The 19,597-nt window shown below is 44.0% G+C and overlaps 1 long non-coding RNA gene across 1 annotated transcript in view; it reads right to left on the reverse strand.

The window, feature by feature from the left end:
- Nucleotides 1-719: 719 nt before the first annotated feature.
- Nucleotides 720-19,597, reverse strand: part of LOC137599282 (uncharacterized) — a 34,470-nt gene continuing 15,592 nt past the window's right edge. Inside the window, exons 3-4 of the long non-coding RNA XR_011036780.1 lie at nucleotides 12,324-13,870; nucleotides 720-1,217 (exon numbers count right to left, since the gene is read on the reverse strand). This is a non-coding gene — a long non-coding RNA (uncharacterized lncRNA). The remainder of the gene's footprint in view (nucleotides 1,218-12,323; nucleotides 13,871-19,597) is intronic.

The raw sequence follows: 19,597 nt of genomic DNA on the forward strand, positions 1-19,597 counted from the left end.
GGTCACTGGGTTTAACTATTTGCGTTCCAATCATACAGCCACTGCTAGAATGATCAGAATAATCCAAGTGAACAGGCTTTATAGTGTCTGATACTCAATACTCTATTCTCAATATTTTTTCATTGTCAAAAAATCGATTATTACATCATTTGGACTGTGACTCTAGGGTTCTGACTAATTGGTACCTACAGAAGATGTCTTGTAAAACTGGTCACAAATATGTTATTATTTATAAAAAGAGCCAAAAAGAAATTTAAAAAAAAAAATCCATAGTTTGTATTCTTATTCAATTTTTGGCAAATGCAGCTGTAAATGAATTTGGGGCCTTTCGAGTATTTCTAGGGCAGTATGTTGACATAATTTAACAAAAACTATAGTGATCACAATTATAGTATCAAACATATTGGTAAGTACTGAGTAACAAAAATTACAATTATAATAATGATGTAAGTCTATGGCACTGAGAAAAAAGATAAATCAAAACCTTTATACACAGGCTGATCTTAATCTTTTCAACATAGGCTCAAGTCTTGTTATAAAATTTGCGAAGTATAAAAAAAATTCAGGAGACTTTTACTATACTTTACGTTTCTCCCTTAACAAAACAATCTGATATACAGTTTCAAATATCAAAGAAAAAAGAGGGGAAAAAACAACAAATACAGATTTTTATTTCAAATCGTTCAACTTTATTGCAATTAAACTTCAAAACATTCAACATGGAACAATCTCATGCAACATTTTAAGACAAATTAGGTCATTATACTGTTGCTTACCATTACCACAGCACCGTTGTTTAAATATGTATTTGTGCTACATACAGGTATTACCTTACTTAAAGGGAAAAGTAACTCAGCAGTGACAAACTCTTGTCAAGCAATTTTCCAGTCAAATACTTGAATATAAATTACTTAGAGAAAAGAAGGAACCCTTGGGGTGTCTTCCAATCTCACATTTAAAATTGGTCACAAACGTAGTCATTTATATCTAATGAAATGCATTTTGGGAAATATTGTTCAGCAGTTCTATTTCACACTTCAGACAGCTCTTAATATGATTCAGCCTCTAAACTTACCTTTCAAAAGGAGCTCCGTCTGTTCTTCCAGGTGTTCTAGCTGTGTTAGCATGTTCAGACTGTGTGTGTTTCGTTAACGTAGGAGTTAGGTCCAAAGTCAGCAGATTTTCATCTCTATGGTGGCCTCTTGGATTGGCTGCATCTGTGTAGACACAAGCAAAATTAAAACGGAGTGATTAGTATTCGACCAATATCTTCTGTTCTCCAACAAGTCCAGTAATTTTCCCCAAATGCATAAATTAAATGTCATACAGGGATTTCCTTTGAGTAACCAGATGCAGCTGTAAATGTCTAAATTAAAGAATTACTAGTTCTGCTTTAATCACACACACACACACACACACAGTCTCTGGATACAGCTGACTGAGATGACGCTGTTTGCATCATCACCACTCCAGGTGGACCAAACTGTGGGGCGGATGTGCGTTTGTGGTTGCACATGTGTGGATGTGTGTTTGTTGGCGTGTCTATCAGCTGTCTGCATCAATGGTGTGCATGACCCCTGAGCTAGCAGACAGTGATGGGTCAAAGGTCACTGTAGAGCCTGTCTGGGCTTCCTGGCCGCGACCAATGCCTGCAGCAGAAATACAGACAAAATTGCGCACACACATGGGGGATGGGGTGCCCCCTACCAGACTAATATCACCTTTGGGATTAGGATCCAGACAGAATCACATTGACCCTGAAAACACATACACACACTGACGCACACACACACATATGCACACACAAAACGACTCTGCTTGGTCATAAAACAAGAGTCAGTTGCTGTGCATGACACAGAAAGAGGCTGTGGAGATGCTGAGTCTGTGGAAGACATCTCATTATCTTTCAGTCCTGACTTAAAGAGGAGAGCAGGAGAGATTGAGGATATTAAAGTATCACCACGGTGAGCCGAGAAAGAAGCAAACACAGTGCTAGCTAGCAAGCTACATTATAATGCTACGAGGATGCAGGGCACGTGGGATCAGAATCAGTAAGGCGGCTATAGTATCTAAAATAAATATCACTGTGATGGATGTGGATGTGCACAGGGGATTCTATAGGCATTATATGTTTTAGGGCTGCACCGGGTGAATCAGCAGCTAAAAAAAAAAAGTGTTTGTTGCTGAACAATACCCTATCACATGTCAAGCAGTTTAGTTCTGTAATTGCATTTAACCCAGGCATTGATGTAGCTGCAGGAATGAGAGCCCAGAGCACCAATCTGGATAAAACATCATCAGCATGCCAGATCCCTCGTAAAAAAAAAAAAAATCACAAATCAAAGAGAAGCAGGACTGAAGGATCTCAGCACAGAGTGAAACAGGAAAAAGGTCAAATTCAGAGAAGCTGACGGAGCTTTAATACCAGGCCATCGGGAAAACGGCCAAAATAAGCCCAAGTGTTAAGCCTGCTAATCCGCTGTATTATTGCAACATCTGTGAGGTCTAGAGAGGCTCTGCTAGTGATTAGCAAGACAGATGTAAACAATATACTCCACTGGTGAGGAGGAGAGGAGAGGAGAGGAGAGGAGAGGAGAGGAGAGGAGAGGAGAGGAGAGGAGAGGAGAGGAGAGGAGAGGAGAGGAGAGGAGAGGAGAGGAGAGGAGAGGAGAGGAGAGGAGAGGAGAGGAGAGGAGAGGAGAGGAGAGGAGAGGAGAGGAGAGGAGAGGAGAGGAGAGGGGAGGGGAGGGGAGGGGAGGGGAGGGGAGGGGGGGGGAGGGGAGGATCTAGGTAACACAGTGCTGAAATGATAAGAGAAGAAGAGATATATTGAGAGAATGTGGAGAATATAAAGGAGGTAGGTGGGAGCAAATGTGTCAGGGGACATAGGAGAAAAAAAAAGAGGACCAAGTGAAGGATAGCTTTAAAAAGCTAGAGAAGGAAGAAAAACCAAACCCAAGACAGGAGACTACAATGAGGAAAGGAGGTATATTAGCTTGAGGAAGTGGAGGATTGATGGAATACAGTAGATGGGGTGTGTGTGAAGGTGGAGGGTGGAGGGAAACAGAAGGTGACAGAATGAGGGGAAAAGAGGCAGCAGATTGGGAGACGGCAGACCTGGGGCCAGGGTTGCCCCGACCGGCTGACGAGACACCAGGGAGACGTGTCTAATTTATGCAGCGTTAGGCTGAAATGTGGAGGGTGTCTGGGACCCCCTCAATACCTCTTAGAACCAATGCGAGCAGCTATGGGTGCTAGCAGTGAGAGAGCCATAGGGGAATGGGGGAAGGTAGGGGGATGGGGGAGTCTGTTTTTTGGAGAGACAACAAGGGGGTAACGGCTGCTCTCCTTGCTTAATTCAGTGGAGGCTGTCCGTCTGACGTCCTATTAAGGTTTGGGACGGGGCAGGAGGAACAAGGCGATAAAAAGGAGAGGGAAGGGAGCAGGAGGGTAGGAGCAGAGAGGCGATGCTTAACTCCCTCCCTGCTAGAAATGCTCTCATCCCCCCCAACACTAGCCTTCTTCTACAGTCTGGCTACTCATTAGATCTACATGGCCGTCTGTCTGCTGCTCTGCATACTAATTCTCTATTACCACAACCTTGAATGTGAGCAAAGAACAGAGACAGACTGAATCAGAGACAAGTAGCCTGGCTGATGGTTTGGTGGTATGAGGGACTAGAAGAGTTCTGAAGCACTCAGGATGGCATTCATGGGGCCAGAGTAGTGTGATGTGGTGATAAAATGCTCCTGCTATGGAGGCTTTACAACAAATGGATGGATATTTTGACCTGGCTATAAGAAACACTAATATGGGACTTTTTTTTTTAAACTATGAATATCAATGTTTACAGAAGAATTACAATTCCATATCACATTTTCAACAATGTATTTGATTTCTTTCAAAATAAAATAATAATAATAATAATAATAATAATAATAATAATAATAATAATAATAATAATAATAATAATAATAATTAAACAAAATCACCAATCTAAATTTAAAATTAAAAATCTAAAATTAAAAAAACAAAAAAAAAACACATTAATGTTATTAGGACACATCTGAAAAAGGATGGGAACCAATGATCTAATTTTTAAAGATATTTAAAAAAAGAAAAGGAGAAGGAAAATAAACTGATGGTATTGTGTGTTGCTTTAATTTCAATATATATAAATATAGTAAGAGAGAGAGAAAGAGAGAGAGAGAGAGAGTTGGAATGAGGATCCAGGCAGGATGATGGTTGAGTCCAGTGATGCAAGTAGACAGTTTAATGACAGTCCTCACCTCTGAACATACAAACCAGTGAGCGCCTGGCATACTCACAGTTGTACACACACTGTATGACACGTGGACATGTATGGGTGATATATGATGTGGCATTTTCTGAAAAAGACACTTGTGCTGGTGAAAATGAAAGAGAAAGAATTCTTTCTTTTTATGACCCTGGGGGGGGGGGGTGAGGAATGACAGCCACTTTATTCTACTGGAAATCAATTTTGAGAATGTTCATCATCACAATTATACCTTTTACTGCATATTTCTTTATGAGATTTATGCAGTTGACAGTGGAAAAAATGAAGAAAAAGTCAAACTATCTGACCTCTCAAAAGGTGAGAAATAGTGTAAATCAGTGATTCACTGGCTCATCAGAAGCCAAGCTCTTTTGCACTTCTCTCGTGAGTTGTGCCTGGCGTGGCTGTGCATCTTATTCATCAGAACTCACACAGGTCTAGACTTGAATTTGGTGCCCAAACAAAGACATAGAGCCACCTCATTAAAAAAAACATGTCATTGGATCAGACCTTGGCTGAATTGTGTGATTTTCCCTCCTACCATAAGTGGCCGTGACTGAGCGTTGGGCTGAATGAGAGGCCAGATAGAGGCCTACCAATGGAGCACCACGCTACATCCCTATGGGAACCACCCCCTCTCAGTGGGGGGCACATTTAGAGCTTTGTTAGTCTGTTAACACAACTCTTTAAAACACCTCTTCATGGACTCAGCTAAGCAAACTGCAGCTCCTGCTTTTTTTCTGCACCAAAAGGAGAAAGAAAAAAAAAGAAAGGAGACAGTGAGGCGGCCTCAGAATGAGCAGGGGAAAGAGGTTGTTTTGGGGTGTAATGGGAAATAAAACTTAAATCAGAGCGAGCACAAAACATTGTCAAGTGAGTTTATTATTTGGTTTTGGATGATATGAAATTAACATGAACAAAAACAGGAGTTAAATCTAAAATCCAGTTGCCCTGTATAATATTTCATTGCTTCATCAAAAGACAGACAATTCTGTCTAACATTATGCATCTCCTCTCTCTGCATCTGATCATCTGAGGGCTGAACTCTGCAGTAGTTGCATAAAGCAGAACCAGGTCAGTGACGAACTGCACCAACTTACGGTGTCCTGATACAGTCAGAACACACCTTTACCCAGAGGACTACAGACACCATGCTGCGGAAACAATAGGTTTGTGCGTGATACCGTGTGTGTGTGTGTGTGTGTGTGTGTGTGTGTGTGTGTGTGTGTGTGTGTGTGTGTGTGTGTGTGTGTGTGTCTGCATGCATAAGATTGTGTGAACGCTTTCAGGTGAAATCTTAATATGAGACAAACACTGAGCTGCAGAGCAACCACGAGGATGAAAATGCACACACACACACACACACACACACACACACACACACACACACACACACACACACACACACACACACACACACACACACACACACACACACACACACCTCTACTCGCTCCCTTGCTCCCCTCCCCATTCCATTTTGCTGCGCACATGCAGCAAGGACCCCATCCTTGCAATTCTACGGCTGTCTGCTGCGTGCCTGATGAAAAAGCAGAACGTATAGGGGGTGCATATGCCTAAAGGCAAGAAAATGCACATTTGTAAATCACAGCCCCAATATAAATGTAGCATTTAATAGGGGTTTCTCAGGCGCATTGGCAGGGGTCCACTTCGCTGTGTGTGTTTCACCAGCTGTGTTGCACATTTCTCAGCCTGCTCGTCTACTACAGGAGGAAATGAACAGCCTCCATCACCACCCAGCAGAGAGGATGGTCTACTGGGCTGAGAGCGCATCTGAATACATTTACATACAGATTGTGCCATGTTCACACGGAGGCTCTGCTGAGAATGCACCACGCTCGTCATTGTCCCCAAAAATCAGAGTAATGATTGAAATGTAGTGCGACGGGGAGGGGTAGGGCGATAAAACGAGAAAACAAACAGCTCCCCTGTTTCTTTTCAGAATAAACTTTATTCTGAGAAGAAACAGGGGAGCTGTTTGTTTTTTAACGTGTGCTACAAGCTCAGTGCTCCTTGTTCTCGTTTATGTTAATGACATCAGCAGTGTATACAAAAAAAAAAGCACCAACGGCATAAATTGTTCTGACAAACTGAGATGGAGACAGGTAGGAGATTGGATCAAAAATAAATCTTTGGCAATTTAGAAAAACATCAGAAAAATCACTTTGTCTGAATAAAAATGCTAAAAGAAACACAATCTAGATTAAATGTGTGAACACATATAAGATAAACCAGACAAATCTGATGTCCACGTATACTGAATGTCTTAATCATGATGTAATACATAATGGTGAAACAGGCAGATAGTGTACAAGAATGTTAGGATGTATTAAACCAACTTTATCTTGAAACTGTTGTAAAGGGAAACCTACGACTGACGAATGATCCTGGGTGAAATTTTTTCGTATCCTTCTTCAGAAAATATATTTATGTATTGGGTTGGAGAGTGACTTCCAAATATTGCAGATACTAGACCTTATTTCACATCACACAATACAGATATTTCAGCTCCAGATTTCACTCAGAGATAAACTGAACAGATTTCCCTGTAACAAATTCCTAAGATAGGATTCCTGCAACTTTTAATCAAACGGATGGGATGTAAAGGTGAGAGTGGCCTGAGGTACAACGCAGCTTTTGGAGAAAGCACTGTAATTTTGAGAATAAAAATGGGTATACGACACAGAAAGAGCCCTGTTGAAGCCCTGTGATAAACCTCTTGCAGATATAGTCAGCTAGCCAAACCATCCTGTCAGATCGTTGCCCGAGGAGAGGCAGAGGGGGGAAGAGAAGCAGCGAGAAGGGGAAGAGAGCAAAACACGGGTGAAAAGGGTCAGCAGGGAGGAAGGCTAAACCCCAGAAGCAAGCAAAAGATTGTGTGTGCAGCGCATTTATATTTCAGCATGTGTTCATGTGTGTATGTGTGTATCCACCCCAGCTGGGCAGACATTTACTTGACATGCTGATAGGGATTTAAGCAGTGGGTGGGTTGTGTGTCTGACCAAGGTGAATGAATGAGCAGAGAAGGGGGTGCTGGTGGGGATCGGAGGATGATAGGAGGTGGAGGGAGGGGGTTGGATGGGGTGGAGGCGGCAGACCAGAGGGGCTCACAAACCTGCCATTACTAAGCTTGATTTCAACACGAGTTGAGATGATTAGGAGACGGAGAAATGAGGAGGAAAATAGGGGGTAAGGGAGGTGGGTTTTTATAGGAGAACCCTCCAGGCTATGTAAGAGAAGGGGGACTAGTCTATTGAGGTGATGAGGGAAAGCGGGTCTTTCTTTCAGACAGTCTAATGAAGCATAAGTCCCCAATGAAGAAAGGAGGCAGGCTACCGCAGGGTGGGTTAGCCTGCGTCTCCGCTCCTCTCCTCTCCATCACTCCCCTTTTTCTCCCGTCTTCCTGTCCTGTTTTTCCTCATTTCCTTCTTCATCCACTCTTTTTCCTCTCCTCTCCCCATATGCTGCAGTCCCTCCTCTTAAAGGGCTTACACCATTCATTTCCAAGAAGCGCAATGTGCCGCAACTTATGCACTCGCCTCTGGGATGATTTGATGAAAAGGCAATGATACAGTGACCAGCAGCATTTCACCGTTAAAGAGGATTGCTATTGATGGCCAGCTTCATCAAGGAAATGTGACACACACACACACACACACACACACACACACACCGAGGCAACTTAAGAAATTAGCAAATGGCCCAGGCGAAGACATGGTGCCCCGTATCACAGCCGATATTTGATTTTTGAAATGCGATGATGTATGATGTACGTATCCAGCCGAAGCATTCAACATTCATTTGTGACCGCGGTGTGCAAGTATGATAAAGCCCCATGTCGACATGTTAAATTACAGGAGGCACCAGACTGAGACAGACAAGGGCCTGTCAAGCTGTCTGACTGGGTTTGACTGTGTTAGACTGGGGGTTGTTTGACCAGAGGGTTGACTGGGCTGCAGGACTGATTTCTGGCTCAATTTGGCTCAGGGCGGGCTGGAGACTGGCCAGAGGCTGACTGAAGGGGGTTGGGTTCTGCTGCTACTCAGCTCAAGTCGTCCCTGGAGCAAAGCAATAAGAAGCAGCTTATAAAATAAGCAAACACAGAGGTAGCTTACAGACAGCTCGCCAGCCAGCCAGGGGATGAACAGCAGATGAACCGCACATACAGACAGCACTGCCCCGATACCCCCCCTTCCTCCTCCCCTCCGCACTCCCCCCACCGCCATCCCCCTGACCTTGACCCCTGAGGTTCTTCCTAACCTGTTTCTGAATGGACGTCGGTGCAGCTGGGGAGTCTGGCCATGAACTAACCCCCCCCCACCTCCACCCCAACACCCCTTTGACTGCACGAAACCCTCGCCGCCTCATCATTCAGGCCGTTCCCACGCTTGATGACTGGGAGGATGTCTCTAAATCCAAGTGGCACGACTGAATTTTTATGTTGCCACTATGATTCTGTCCGTCGCCCCAATTACCAGATTACCTGTGGCTCATGTGAAGTACTTGCGAGACATTCATCCAATGTTTTATTTTTCAAACAGGAAGCTTTTCCTTCCTACTTATAAAATATTATTTTTTCTGTTTTACATTCTGAACGAATTGCATCTGCAGTCTCTCTCGATGGCTCCATCTTATGAAGCATTCAGACTGAGCACTACTGGGTTACAGTATAATGTATAAGCAAGTGTGTGTGTGTGTGTGTGTGTGTGTGTGTGTGTGTGTGTGTGTGTGTGTGTGTGTGTGTGTGTGTGTGTGTGTGTGTGTGTGTGTGCTTACACGCGTCATTCAGGGGATTCAAACCCCCCCACCTTAACATTTTCATTATGGTCAAATCTCAGGCCTGTGCTACAGCAGCGTGGCCTTTTGCTGGCGAGCAGGCAGTTTAATCACACATACCGCATTACTCCATTTTCATTTCCTTTTCATACTGCTTCCATTCCACTCTGGCTTCATAATTCTCCCCTCAGAGCTGTCTAGCTCGTCTGAGTGTTTGCAGCCTGTTGAAATGACATAATCAGTGACTTGGATAAATGCCTGACTGTTTTTCCTTGAGTCTATAATCAGACTTGGGGCTCAGTGTTGCAGCTCTGAGGGAACAGCAGCAGCAGCCACACTTGAATCAGGAATTACTTCCAGAGGATGGTGGTTCCACATGAGGAATTTGGTTGAGTATCCATCCACTGAATTTATTGTAGTCAACAAATGCATCTTGACATAAAGTGTTGGTGTTACTTACAGAAGCATAAAAAGTATTATTTAGTAATAAATATCAAATCTTTTCATTTTTACTGTCAGGATGACTGGAGTGACCAAAATACAAAATGCCAAAATGAATTATTCAAGTTCAAGTTGAATAGTTAACATGATGTAAGGAGGGAGAAGACATGAGGGAGAAGTTTGATTTAAAAAAAAAAGCAAATCAAAAGCAACCAATTTACCCCGTTTTTCCTTTAAATATATACAGAAGTTATTCAAATGCCACTTTACATCTGAAAGCAAAGTGTGAGGCAATCACTTATTTGTTTGGTCTCAACAAAGAGAGAAAGACATGAGGAACGGGCCAAGATGAATTGAGCGTTGGCTGTAAATGCTTTCAGCAACTATTACTTCAGTGGGTGGAACACATTCAATCAATACCTAAGCAAATAAAAAACAGTGGGCACTCTAAATAAGAAAAGCTGCAGCAGACTAGATGACTATCACACACCCAAATGAAGAGTCCACACTCAAACCACACCATGATGGGGAATATGTCCTCAAGTGGTTTATTTAATCTTCTTGTGGTGAAGTGAGGCTAAATGAATCTTTTTAATTATGGAGCAATTTTATTAGAATAAATTATTAAAAGCTTTTTCTAGTCCATCATCAGACAGAAAGATACCGATTACGTCATTATAATTCTTGTCATTTACATGTTTATGTCTCAAACCCACACACACACACACACACACACACACACACACACACACACACACACACACACACACACACACACACACACACACAAATATGTAAAGGGAATAAAACAGGTTCCCACCATTTAACAAACAGCTATTTGTTGTTCATAAAACCCTCTTTTCGTCTATCCTTCCCACTCATCACTCTCCGATGCTAACCCCACACTTCCACATTCAAACGCATCCTCTTCTCCTGACTCCTGACGATCCTTTCCCAATACTCAGTAATGTAGATAAAATTAGATCGATACAAACAATACATGAAATAAGCTGTGTATCTTGCTTCACCAAACCATGAAAGCAGATTCGAGCCCACCTGTGTTCTCAATGCCATTTACCTCCACAATAGGATACAGTAGGCTGCAGACCCTCTGGGCTCACCACGGCTAAAGTGGCCTCTTTGCACTAACCTGCTCTCTACTTCAGCCTCATCAGCGTCAGCATGGGCTGATTACACAGAGGAGCTTGATTAAACCTGCCCGAATCTGATATAGAAGACGATAGCGTTGGTGAACCAGCCTTTTACAGAAGGGTAAACGACAGCGGTGGTTACCACGATAATTTATTTCCAAATCCACGCGCAGATTTCAAAGACAAAACAAAGCTAGTGATCTGATGCTTAGTAAGAAACTAGATGTATTGGCTTCTTGTCATTAAAGACCGACAATAGATGCAATGCAGCAGGTCTCCATAGAGGGTCACAGAACCATATTTGGTACATAGATGATTACTCTCCTCAAAAATTAGGAGGTAAAAATGACCAAATATTACACCTGAGTTCAAAATGAAAATGGGTGATTGCAAAAATCGGTGATTGCAAAAAAGATACACACAAACAAACATAAACATGCATGTCAACAGCAACAACAAAGGAACCTTCAGCAGAACTAAAATCACATTAATACCATAAGGCACCAATGCATCTCATGTTCCACGCACACGTCCCGTATCCTGCTGCTTCTGCACTGATACCCCTGATCCCCCTACGCTTTGACAAGGCGTAATAAAGCCTCTATGAAGCGCTGCATTGTGTAGAGAGCACACAATGTTGCATGCTGAGTGCTGTGAGAAGGGCGTACACCCGTGGGTCCCACGGCGCAGCAGCGCACCAGGGCCCTATAGCAGGGAGTGGTGAGCATGCTAATGAGTTCATTATGTTATGCCTCTCCCTCACTCCTGCTCCCCTTTACAGTGTGGGCTTTGCCTGTCAGAGGAGGCAGGGAACCCTGGTAATACAGCCAACCACAGATGTCACATATGGCACAATGAGAAGACACATGAGCGTCACCCGATGATCCACTCAGAAGAAGACAGGGACGCTACATTTCTCAGGCAGCATCAAAAAGCAAGAACGCGCTATTGATGATTTGCATAAGGTGAGCTTAAAGAACAGTAGAGGAGGGCAGCAACGGGGTTAATTGTCCCCGCCGCGTATTCAATCAGCAAACGCGCAGGACTGTTTCCCATTTTTACGCTCGCGCTATTATTTACAGCTGAAGGGGGGGAGTCGTTCAGAATCAAGCATATGCAAATGCAATTACACGATATTTGCATAGCCGTTAGCAATTAGAGTGCAGATGGCAAACAGTGGGCATTAAAAAGCGACAGAGCGCCATCTTGGCTGAGGGAGACAGCTGGCAGACAGAAATCGGCCATTTTGTAAGCATGGGTCGCTGCCAGGCTGAGGTGTATGGGGGCGCCCGTCTCTCTCTCTCTCTCTCTCTCTCTCTCTCTCTCTCTCTCTCTCTCTCTCGCTCTTTCTCTGAGCAAGGAGATTGGCAGGCGGGAGGTTTTTGTGATTTAAAATCCTTCGTGGTAGAGGAAACAACAAAAAAAGTCCTCCAACACACAGTGACAGTACGATCACAGCCGGGGCTCCTGGTGGGGGATCAACGACAATATTCACGTGTCTGCGTTGGGTTGAAAAACATGCACCACTGAGCAGAAATTACATCTTATTATAAGAAAGTTATCCAGGAGTAAGAATCTACGCTCAACTCAACACCAATCACACTTTTACCCCAATAAAAGCAGTCTATTCTACTCACCAAGACTTTTTTGATGTTTTTGTTCATGCGTGATGCTTGGAAAAAGTCCATCTGTCCGGCGACATCCTTCTAAGTCCGTGTGTGAGCGCAGTACAGCTTCTGATGGTGGCGTGACCGCTTCCATCTCGTCTTCAGGCAGCGGCTGAGACCACTTTCTCTGAGGGCTTTTCCATCAATCATCATCAATTTGCTAAAACATCTTAGGAGCAGCTCTCTTTGTGCAGAGAAGGACTTTTGTGAATGTGAAGGGGGGAAGCATCAGATGAAAAACTGAGGAGCATCAGACAAGAGGAGTGGGGGGGGGGGCTGAACAGGTATAGCTACTGTCCTTTTCATCTCTCATTCAATTAGTAGCTATTCACTGGTGCTGCCATGGGATCCCTGCTGCACAGCATTAAGTGGACTTCAGCTGGCATTTTCACACACACACACACACACACACACACACACACACACACACACACACACACACACACTGGGAGCGAAAAAGGTATGAAAGCCCAGGCCCGCCTTCCTCTTTTCCACCTTATGGATCAATACTGCACTGCCATATCCTCTGATGGGACCTGCTGTAGAGAGGAGAGGAAAATCTAAGGCGAAAAGACAAGCAATGTCTGATGCAGTGGATGAGAGAAAAAGTTCAAATTGTTCTTTCATCCTGGCTCATGAGATGTTAGGAATATTGTGCACTGTGCGCTTGGAAGCAAGATGAAGCAGAAGCGTCTTGTGTATCGTCATAGAAAGCATCCTTATTCAAACAGTTAAGATAGAATGAGCAACAAGAGGGAGGGAGCTGGAAGAAAAGAGACCTTCGACGTCCTGTCTTATTCTTCTTCCATTTTCTCCCTCCCTCCCCGTCTCTGTGTTTCTGACAAAGTTTTATCAAGTGGTATTGGGCCAGTAAAACCCCTCTGGCTGAACCACACACAAAGAGTCTCTCTCTCTCCTTCTCTCTGTCTCTTCCTCTCCTTTTTCTCTCTGCTTAACAACGTGTGCACCTACCGACACACACACTGTGTGTGGGGCGGTTGCAGGGTGAGGGCCCTGGCCCTGGCTGGTGCTGGGACTGTTGGAGGATGATAGAAGGAGAGATTGAGAGAGGGGCTGGGAGCAGTGGTGGTGTTTGGTCCCTGGGCTCCAAGGCCTGCAGGCAGTGCTGGGCAACCTCTGCTAGCCTCTCTCCTCTGTATCGATTTCTGCTGCTCCACGCTGCTCCGCTCTGCTGTGGAGGCTCCTTGCCGGCGGGGATGAGAGCCTGGATCACCCGCCTCACCTGCCTCTCTCCTGGCTTGCATGGCCTAGTCTGCCCACAATGCCGCATCTTTGGCTGGCCCCTACAGGCTCCCTAGGACCCCTGTATGCAGCGCCAGGGCCACAGGAAGAAGGCAGCCAGAGAGCCTATGGCGATCCACAGCTGTGTTCACCTGCTCTGGGTTCACCCGCTTCGAAACCACCTCCTCGAACTGCTTCTATCCTTCTTTCCTTCCATCCTTCCACCCACTCTGCTTCTCTTTTTCCTCATCCACCGCCTCCTCCTCATCTTCTCGCTGTACACAAAACAACCAGAGACAGAGAGGAAAAAACAAAAAAACAAGTTAATCTTAACTTTTAGCATTTTACCCATTCTGAATGTCAATCTTGGTCTTTGATCAGCGAGAAGTCAGGGGCGAGAATTCTGGCATCCTCTCCCTTTCGGTAATGTGAACCTGCTAACCTTGGAGAGCAGAAACTGGTGGGTTTGGAAGCCTGAGAGTTAAGTGTGTCAGGCAGAGAGATAATATCTGCCAAAGGTACTCCCAACTATTAGATTCTGATATGCTGCTGATAGCAAAATACTGCGAGAGTGGGCCATTATAAAAATCACCACTGTATCAGAAGAATAAATTAGAAAATATTGCAGGAAAAGTTCCTCTTAAACTGCCGCCCTTTTTTGCTCTCCCTCATCTGCACAGGCCCACAGAGTTACATTTCTTTTGCTTTAATAGTTATAAAAAAAAAACAATTTAAAAATGATGGGATATTTTAAACCGCCTCACCCTCACCCTGTTGCTGTTTGAGAGTCTGAAGGAATGGAAATGTTTTGCCCAGACCAATGATGCTCCATAGAAACTTTGTCAAAGAAAACATCTCAGCTTTTGTATCATTTAGAATTATTCAAATGTGTTGAGCAGCCCTCTTCTTATGATAATAGCAGTAGGGGGGACATTTCTTTGAGGATTCATGGTTCCATTGTGTTCCTCTACAGAGAAACAGCCGTGGCCAAATTCAACCCCCACGACCCCACATTACACAGCGTCACACCATCCATACGATAGCCGAAATATCTCAGCTGCAGCCACCGCAGAGCCGTGACAGCCCTTCTGTCCATCTCTCTTTGGGCTTAAAAAAAAACCTTGAAACCGATGGGCTGACTGCCAGGGGAAAAGAGAAGTAAAGTGCGTAGGTTTAGAGTCGTGGGCTTTGGAAGGTAGAGCTGTCTGTTAAAGAAAGAGTAAAGGGATTGTGAGAGTGATGTTGGATGGGGGGTGGGTGGGGTGGGGGGTGCCGCTGTTGGGACAAGAGAGGCAAGTTTAAGAGAGGGAGGCAAGTTGAGTTAGGGGGACATGGATGGGGGTGAGGTGCATGTCTCAGACACAATAATACTATTCATTGGGCTCAGACATGGGTGTTAACTCCCCTCTGACAGAGCACAATGGGACTTGGCGGCATTCAGGCAGCCTTGGTGATATTGTTAGTAAAGGGTTGCATTCCCTATGCCGCAGGATAGAGCGCCTGCATTGTACCCGTCCAGCAGGATGGATGGAGGGAGGTCTGGGAGGTGAAAGGCAAAGAAAGAGAGAACAGTACGTTTGTCTATCTGTCAGTGGTGAAGGAGCAAGGGGTAGAGGGAACGTGGGGGTGGAGAAGGAGGAGTGGAGGTGCTGGCATCAGAGGGGGGCGAGGGGGGGTTGCCTCATGGCATTGGACTTGTTTGTTTCGGGGGGTAAAAGTAAAAGGACGAAGTAAGACTAAAAGAAACCGATGCAATAAATATTACTCAAGCAGCCGAGTGCAGGGTTAAAGAGGCAGTAAAGTGGGTGGGGACTCAGACAGAGCGAGGAAAGCATGGTGGCGGGTTTGTGTGCCGCTTTAGAGTTTAGATGCATTTTCTTCCTACGCCTCACAGAGAGCGAGAGAGCAGAGAGAAGTATGGAAAGGGGAAATGGTGGAAAATGAGAACTGTGGCGGGTGCTGCTGTTTGTGATTCGGATGAGGTGACATTCAACTGCACGAGACCTACTTTTCCAGCAGAGAGGAGGAAAAGAGGGAGGTGGAGATATAATTCAAATGGAAAAAAAGAACCTGAGACTGCTAAACCAGCAAAGTAGGCGACGGGTGATGCTGGCTGTTTCTTAGACTTAGGTTTCCTACTAAACGTAGATGGAATGTTAACTTATTTTCCAGTAAATCATCATTGTTGATTGTGAATTATTGCACGCTTTAATCCGCTAGGCTACTGTGTGTACCTGAGTTGTTAGTGGAGCTAATGCAGGGAAAATCCCTTTATGTTGTACATTAAAAAACTATCATCAGTCCACACGGATCTGATATGTTTGTCTGGTCCATTACTTTTTCAAATTAAATACAGTTTTTTTTTTAAATGGAGTTCACCACTTCAGTTCTGCACTCATTGTAACAACACACAAGTTCATATTCTGAGCTCCCCCTCAGAAGGAGCAGGTGATTGTGTAGTCCAAAGCTATATAATGAATTGTTAAAAAAAAAAAATTCAAATGGATTGTTCAAAATCAGTTGTTTCATTAAGAATAAATTATGTCATTGCATAGGATTCAGGAAACTGTGAAACTTAATTAATCAAGGAAATGATTGTTAGTTATGGCTCCAAGGTGATGCCAAAGAAATAAAACCTTCTCTGCTTTAATCAACGCAAACTGGATGATGACAATACTTGGACACTCAAACAAAATAGACTACACTACGTTGCCCCAAGTTCATTAACCTATAATCAGATTCCGGTATGCAGGTACTGAATGTCTGCCGCCCTCTGATCACCTCATTGGTTTTGTGAAGGTAGTAAAAGCAGCTTTAAGGCCAGAGATATTAAAGGACATCGTATGCATGGCTTATTCACACTCATCTCATCACAACACATCATACCAAACCATAGTAACACAAACACACACACACACACACACACACACACACACACACACACACACACACACACACACACACACACACACACACACACACACACACACACACACACACACACACACACACACACACACACACACACACACACAAACACACAGTATCGCTGCTGTTTCCACACACAACAGTACTTTGTTTGGTTCCCCTCTGGTAAACTCTGACCAACCGTTCCCATAGCAACCTTGTCTACTTGTTCCCAGTGTGAACGTGCGTGAGACTGTGCCTATAACCTATAAGTGTGTGTATGCACGGTGATGATGAAAATCCTGTTCATTCACACCTCAAACTTTCATGAACTTCTCTGGTGTCTCAGCTAGCAGTGGTATGCTAAGTTGTCAGACGGGGTAGGGCATGGGTCTCATCAGGGGGCTAATGCCCTTCAGGGGTGGTTGAGGTAGTGAGGGTACTGCCCTTTGTCCCTGGAGGGGGGATTACTCTGGTCAACCAGTACGGACAATGCACCCCCCTCCTGGGATGGGAGGACCAACCTGCTCTCTACCAATGATAGGGGCAGTCAACTGATCACTAACTTAATTAAGGACAGAGGAGAGTGTAAGAAGGAGGGAGACGGGTGATGCAGACGACAGAGAGTAGGAGGCTGAGAGGAAGTAGAGGCAGCGGTGATAAAAGGAAGGATAAAAAAGAGAAAATAAAAGGGGAAGAAAGCTGAACAACGAACACAGTGACACGCTAAAATAAGAAGAGGCACGGAGATAAAAAAAAAAAAAAAAGAGAGCAATGGGAAGCAGTGGAGGGGTGAAGAGAAGGTTTCTCTATCACAGGATTAGGAGGGGGAAGATGAAAGGATCAGGTCTAAGAGAGGACAGGAAAAAGGCCACAAGAGATGGCCGACGGACCAGCCACTTAAACTCCAAGCAAGGAAATGAAGTAAGAGTGGGAGGAAGAAGAAAGGAAGAGAGCTCAGGTGACCATGACCTGTAGACACTGGTGGAAGAGGTCTTTTTATGACAGGTGCACACTGTTGAACCTACCTCTCTACTTCCTATTAGTCCACAGCATGCACACCTATTTAAATCCAATGACAAATAGAGCGGATAATTCTATTACAGAGGACTTTAATAGAGGATATTTAGGGGACAGTTAGCGGACCTTGGGAGTATTGCTCAGGCCCGCTGCAGACAGATATGGCTCTGCAATACTTAACAACAGGGATTTGGCAGCACTGTTGATTGAACATGCCAAATCCCATTTGTTGAAGGGCTGTGTGCGTTTGTATCGACACTCTGTAACCTTGTGGCTCCGTAAAAGGAGACCACAGTGCGTGTGTGTGTGTGTGTGTGTGTGTGTGTGTGTGTGTGTGTGTGTGTGTGTGTGTGTGTGTGTGTGTGTGTGTGCTTGTGCCTGTGTGTGCATGTGTGTTTTCCCAGCGGGCAGGTAGGCAGGTGGGTGGCATGTAACAGCTGGATAGGTGCATTGGTCTAAAGTCCCCTCCAATCTACGCTCATCTTCACCTCTCCGTCCTTACGTCTTACACCGTGTCTGTCTCCATTGCTTCTCCTCTCAAAAAAAGGTGTCAAGAGAGAGATAGAGAGGCTTTCTCAACTCTCCTTTTCTTGCTTTCCCTCCTATCCTCCCCCTTCCTTCCATCCCCTATGGTAGAGCTGCCAGACAGGAGAGCTCAGCAGCTCTCCGAACGTTATTGATCCTGAGAGCAAGCCGGCCAGGGAGTTGGTGTCTCCCTCTCTCTCTCTTCCCTCCATCACACCCTCATTCCCCACTACAGCCAGCAACTTTTCCTCCCCCCCCTGCCTCCCCGCCTCTACTTCATTTATCAAGGTTAAAGAACTCTTATAAAAAAGGGAAGAGGGGGTCACTGGGATGTTATCTGACTTCATGAAAGAAATCCCCGCAGGCCACTCCACCAGAGGAGGATACTCTCTGCCATACCCGACTCTACACGCACACAACACACAGTGGCACCAGGCAGTGGTCCGCTCACTGCCAAACAGAAATACAAAGTGGGATGAACACACATGCAGGCGATTGGGAATGAGAAGGAGGAATAAACTAGTCCCTGTATGTTTCACAAAGGGGTCAAAGGTGAGCACTAAAGTAACACTTTGTCAATCGGCACAGTTCATAAGCAGCGACACCTTGTTATTTTTGCATCTTATTATTCATTCTCGTACTGATTCTCAGTAGATTAATTCAAATTCATCAATGACAACAACTGTTGCACACAATATTGTATTTCCTCATGATAAGCGGTTGAATGCTTTCTTTGGCCAAAGCGGCTTTAATATTAGCTTAAGATAAAATAGCCAATGTCATACTGGACAAATATTAATACCAGCAAGGATTTTATTCGACATGGCAACAAAAAGGTTGTTTCAAAAGGTAGAACAATTTTAGATTACAACAATTCTTTGATTATTAGACTCATAATTTATTAAAGAAACGTGTCAATTGACTCAAAACAAATGGAAAGTATTCTGACAACAGATTTAACATGTACTGTACATTATTCTGCAATTGCTGAAAACATTCTAAAATGTGAATATTTATCCAATTAGATATGGCAGATTCATTGTAAATTCTTATTAAATTATGAAACAATGACACCTTGATTTCAGGTGGACGTAAATATGTGTGAAACAACCAAAGAAAATGCCACTTGCAGATTTCATCAGTTGTAGCCACCGAGTAGAATGAGGAGCCACCATCGGTTGGATGAAACACCATCCCTGACAGATTTTATGAGGTCTTTCAGCTGATCTGCTTTGAGGTGAAAATATTTTAATCAATTACTTTACACATTACACATTTTCCTGCATTCCATCATCCAGACTACAAAATAGAAAAACTTCATACAAACATCTTGTTAATGTAAAAGAATCTAAATCTTTAAGGTCTGCTGTGACAATATTGGTATTAGAGGACAATAGAAAATAATCTGCCAATCATTTGAAAATAAAAATAGTCAGCTATTGTTGTTAACTTTATAAACTGACTAGTGATTTATTAGCATACATAAAGTAATCCCTACATTATGTTCATCATTATTGGTGGTACTAAAGTATTACAACAAACGCATACAA

The sequence above is a fragment of the Antennarius striatus genome, chromosome 7, assembly GCF_040054535.1.
Source record: "Antennarius striatus isolate MH-2024 chromosome 7, ASM4005453v1, whole genome shotgun sequence".
Taxonomy (NCBI): domain Eukaryota; kingdom Metazoa; phylum Chordata; class Actinopteri; order Lophiiformes; family Antennariidae; genus Antennarius; species Antennarius striatus.